A 6,000-nucleotide genomic window follows, 5' to 3' on the forward strand; every position below is an offset into this window, starting at 1 on the left:
TGAACTATGATCTGCCATTTGAGTGAGTTTCCATCAAGGACAACACCTATGTCATATAGCCAAACCTGTGTCAAAATGCTAACAATCTCCCCCTTTGGACTTGATGGCAACCCTAAGTCACTCAAAGTCATTCTCCCCCTTTGACATCAAGGGCAAAGGCTTATGCTCCCCCTGAGTATATGCTGAATTCTCTGCTCTGTTGTGCTATCCAAGCTCCCCATGACTGTAGGCAAGGTCTGCAAGAATATGTTCTACAAAAGAAACATGACTTTATACATCATAAATGACCTTCCTATCACCAAGACTCATACATACATCCATCTCCCAACCAAGTGGGAATATACCTATAATGACACAACCACCCAACCAAGTGGGGATATATGATAAAATAATAACATTACATCATCCATCCCATGCATAGTGGGGAAACCAAGATAGGCCGTTACATGACCTTGATAAAAGAAATATAGGACATAGAGACACAATATCTACAGCAAGACTATGATCAGCTAACATCAACAACATCTGTCAATCATTATTCAGACCAGCCACCATGATCTCCCTCTGCACCTATTCCACCTGAAATCAGAACCAAGATCTTCTAAGATAATGCCAACAATGAATTATTAGAAGGATATAAGCTCCCCCTGAACCTGTGCCAGATGGTCTCTGTCAGACCCATATCAGGCTCTTTTCATCCTGAGCCTCGCCCCACTGCTTTTCTTCAAACCAACATATACACAACTGTAACCACAGAAACTAGCGTATGTACGCAGATTACCCACATGAAACTCGCGTACAACCATTAATCTTTGAAACATAAGATTCAACAGCAAGATGATGCATCAACTACCCCCAGCTTCTGTATGAGGTATTCAAAAGTCCCCCTGGGTAGTGGTTTGGTGAGTATATCAGCAACTTGTTCCCTCTAACTCCAATTTGACCTTTTGTTCAAGCACTTGTTCCCGGAGAAAATGATACTTGATTGGTATGTGCTTGGTCTTTGAATGCATTACAGGATTCTTTGAAATACTGATTGCACTTGTATTATCACAAAAAATTGAGATAGGTGGAGTACAAGTGATTTGCATATCGTGCATTTTTTGCATCATCCAAAGGAGTTGAGTGCAGCAAGATGCAGCAGCTACATATTCTGCTTCAGATGTAGATAATGCAATAGAGCTTTGTTTCTTGCTGAACCAAGATACTAGTCTAGGACCCATGAAGAATGCACCACCACTAGTGCTTTTCTTGTCATCCACACTTCCTGCCTAATCTGCATCTGTATATGCATGAAGTGTGAGATCCGTATCTCTAGGATTCCATAAGCCATAGTTTTGAGTTCCTTGAAGATACTTGAAAATTCTCTTAACTGCCTGAAGATGAGTTTCCTTTGGATTTTCCTGAAACCTTCCAACTATTCCCACTGCATGCATAATGTCTGGTCGAGTACCTGTTAGATAGAGTAGACTACCAATCATGGATCTTGTTTGGTCAATTTAGTGTGTTCTAAATTGCTATTTAAAATGTCAATCCGGGATTCGTAAACTGACGAAGTGAAGTGTATTATATGTACTAGATAACCATTTCCCTAGACTTTTGTCGTTTTTGAGTTTTTTAGTTTGTTTTTAGATTTATCTTTCCCAATGTGTGATGGCGAAAATGAAAGTTAAGTATGGATGGTGATGGTGATTTCTACAATGATTTTCCAAAACTTAAAAGTGATAAAAAAGAAAGCTTTAAAACAACTGTAATGAAATCAATTCTTAAGAAGAAGTAAATGTATCAAACAGTGAACTAATGACAATGTCCCAGTATCCTTGTTGTTGAATGAAAAGAAAGTAAAAACTGAACTTAAAGCAACTCAAAGCAAAGCAACTAATTCACACTACTTTAACTCTTCTGATCCTTTACCCTTCAGCTCAAGATACCTTGTGGGAAGTAATCATGAACAAGTCAAGCAATATGATATCTAAATGGCAAGAAATTAAATTGCATAAAAGAAACTAGTCACACTACTTCATCTCTTCTGATCCTTTACCCTTCAGCTCAATCTACCTTGTGCGAAGCAATCATGAATAAGTTTAAGCAATATGATAACTAAATGGTAAGAAATTAAATTGCATAAAAGAAACTAGTCACACTACTTCAACTCTTCTGATCCTTTACCCTTCAGCTCAATCTACCTTGTGGGAAGCAATCATGAATAAGTTTAAGCAATATGATAACTAAATCACACTACAATAAGTAATATTTTGATTTCTTACTAATAGAGTCACCTGACTTAAAGAAAGAAACCATAAACGGATGAGTAGTATGATATCTAAATAACAGAAAAATAAATAAGCAAATCACAACTTGAAAAAGGACAGTGCTGGAATTAAACTTCAGAAAATGAAAGTTAGCAGGAAGGACAAGATGATCTCATATGCCAATAGTTATCAAAAAGATGAAAATTTGCCCGGGCTGCCTAAGAAAACCTGCAGAAAAACATTGATCAGCTGACAGCTACAAGAGAACAGAAATGAAAATATAAATAGCAGTGAATTAAGGAGCATCAAAACAACGTGTTATGTACAGGCTAATGATTATGAAAACAGAAACGTAAGGAAATCAAATAACAACTATACAGGGCTTTAGTGCGTAGGGGCCCTCTGCCACCTCAGCCAGTCAATGATCAGTCACGAGAACGAGCTTTAGCAAAGGAGTCTTCTCATGTATTAAAGTAGCAACATAGATAAAACAAAGTACAGTGGGTAATAACAACAACAGTTCTGAAATTATATATCCAAAAGCTTTTTCACAGCGTTCATCAACACGTTATTTATAATGACAAAATTCTAAAACTAACTAACTGAATCCTACGCTATTAACTATGTTGCCAAAGACATGTAGATCTCCTCAACCAAGATCTAGCGTAACTGTCATCGTGTCTATTAAATCTTCGGAGTGGTAGCTGTTGGATTCAGGTTACGGGGATGATCTCCAGGTGTGCCGGTGTCTTCGTGGGCTGAGGACTGTGCCACGTAAATGTTCACTTGCCCAAAACAGAGACGTGCCACCGCTGAACTCCTTGGTTGGCTTTGCCTTTGACCCTCATTGACCGTAACCTTCCATGGATGATTTGGCTGATTTGAAGGGACACGTTCCATATATCCGTCACCTGTAGCTTGCCCATGTGGCTCGTTTCTTCATAGGACACTTGTAGCACAAGTTTTAACAAAATAGCTACGGAATCCTGTGCTGGCTGCGGAAACCTGTGCTGGCTGCGGAATCTGAGAAGTTTCCACAGCTGCATGAACAAAAACTAAACCAAAAAATAGTCATAAGCATAGTCAGAAAACCATGTAAAAAGCTCTTTTTAAACTACAAAGCAATGATTTAACAGCTGGGTGGATGAAATAAGTGGAAAAAGAAGGCTGAGAGGGTGTATAGGAAGGTGCAGGTTTAAGGCTCAACATACCCCCACTGTGAAGGTGTTGCATGTCCTCATGCAACCAAATTTGAGTTATTTCCCTCTAATCCACATGTTCTGAGGCTTCTGCAAGGACATCTAGCCCTCTTTTCTTCTTCTTTGATGCTAACATCATCATCCTTGGTTTCTTGACTAGACATTTGAACTTGAGGTTAATCAATGCTCTGCTTAACTTTTTGCACTTCTTCTTAAGTTTTCAGTTTTTCTTTTGCCACAGTCCTAAATGAAGCATAGTGTTATCATGGACAATCTTGTCTACCTTACTCTGCTCTTTGAGTGCTTCATTTTCCTGTTTGATATGCCTATTTAGGACTTCTAACTCAAATACCTCCTGTTTCAAAGACTGAACTTGTGCATAAAGTGGCAGATTGGTACTCGGTCCTGCAGTTGATTGTTCTAAGGATTCCAGGTAATTATATGCCTCTTGCTGATTAGGATCTACCTCAGGTGTCTTTCTCGGACTAGGCTCAAAATCTGGTGGAGGAGGAAGACTGCTCTCTCTTTCCGACCGAAAAGGGCTTTCCTCACATGGAGGACTTGATTCAATGCTTGGTTGAGCTGGAGGTTTCTCAAGTGAGACTGTTTTTCTTTGGTTGTATTCCCCTTCCCTTTTAGCCTAGTGCTCCTTCTTAAGTATGAACTAGTACTCTTCTCTTGTGCACTCTGTTTTCCTTTTTGTTTTTTCTTGGCTATGGCAGCAGCTTGAAGATCTATTAATCTTTTTGACAGAGGTTGATAATCCTCTTCTATGGATTGCTCAGGGGATGGATAAACTTCTTGGATGGTTCTTTTGCCTTTTTCTTTTCTCTGCTTCTTACTTTTAGCTCTATCTTCTTCTTCTTTTTGGACTGTTTCTTGAATTTCTATTGTAGGGGAGTCTTGGACTATAATGTTCTTTTGTTTCCTTCTACTTTTCTTTGGGATCTTTGGTGGACTGCTTCCAGAGGCCTCAGACGGCTCTTGGAAGTAGTTTCTTGTCAAAAATTTCTCCCAAGTATCCTTATTTTTCTTTAACTGGTCCTCAATAAGAATTTTTATGAGCCCATGATGGTAGAGATGAGGTTCAATATTGCCTACATGTTTTTGAGCTGTAAAACTCATCTTTTTCAAACTTAATAGCAGAAAATGAGGTAAATTAAGAGTGTGACCGTCTATGAAATTCATCATCAATCTAACATGATACATATACATAGAGCCAAAACGACCTTCACACGTGATAAATTTCTGGATGACTAACAGTAGACTAGACCATTCCTCTTTTAGTGTATGAATAGGGATGCCTCTTGTAAAAATGGTGGTATCCATACCTTGATTTTGTAGCATGATTCTCCATATTTGATCATCCACACTTCTATTTTTAAACCACCTTTCACCTTCTTGAGGTAGGCTCGTGGCAACTGCTATAGTGGCCTCGGTCACTGTGAATTTCAAGTCTCCAATCTCCACTGTTTGTCCATTAAAGGACCTCGCAAAAGCTTTGGTCACCTCCTTGTTATGGCCTTTAAACTTCTGGATGAATCGTAGCCATCTGACTTTCTTCATCAATTCCTTAGTTTGAGGATAACCCTCCAAGTATTTCGGTCCTTCCGGCTCAGCTCTCAGTAATTTTCCCATCCTCTGTTTTAGATTCCAACTGAGAGTTCTTCTGCGTGTGAGGGTTAAGGAAAAATAGCTCTGTTACAGGGTTTAGGATAGACTGTAGTGACTGCAACGAGGTTTAGGATGACTGTAGTGACTGCAGTCAGGGTTTAGAATGAACTGTAGTGGCTACAGTTAGAAATGGAGAACAGGGAATGGAAGTATCCAAATTACCGGAGGAACAGAGGGTGAGCAGCAGTGAACAAGTTTAAAATAAAATGTGGATGCATGCGAGGAGTATGGTATAAGTGGAGTGATAAGCGAGTGAAGTAACGGCGGGATTCTTTGAATCAGATGCCTGTGTATGAAGTTTTACACGTCTCAATAGACGGCTCCGGAAATTATGGCTAAGAAGAGCCGTAACACAATAGGTCACGTCTCAAGAGTACGGGTAATAAATGGAAGTGTAGTCAGTCTTGAGTTTAAACTCGGAATGATCATGAGACCGTTAGAGAAATGAATGCGAGGTGTGTGGAGTGATATTGTGGAATAGGAGTGGTAGTGGGGCTATCGTATCAAATCATTGCACATAGTAGAACTTGTTATGGTTTAATAATTATGCGTAATTATGACTTGAATTGTTATTTGATAAAGATTTTTGATCATACCTTTGTCATTTCTTGCTCAAGGCTTCTAACCAATTGCTCTTCTTTGTTGTCTTGGAGATGCCCCATGTCTTTAGCTCAATTACATCTGCATTTCATGATTATGGCACTAACAGTTGACTGTAAATTTTGAAAACAGAGTGATGCTGGCTGCGGAAATCATTTCTGGCTGCGGAAACTGCTTCTGGCTGCGGAAACGGTCTCCAGCTGCGGAAACTGAGACAACACCCCCTTAACTGCACAAAGATAGTTAGAGGAAAACCAACTGAATGAAAATAGTCT

The sequence above is a fragment of the Pinus tabuliformis genome, chromosome 2_1, assembly GCF_031772625.1.
Source record: "Pinus tabuliformis cultivar Carrire ecotype Pingquan chromosome 2_1, CPIR1, whole genome shotgun sequence".
In the NCBI taxonomy this organism is placed as follows: domain Eukaryota; kingdom Viridiplantae; phylum Streptophyta; class Pinopsida; order Pinales; family Pinaceae; genus Pinus; species Pinus tabuliformis.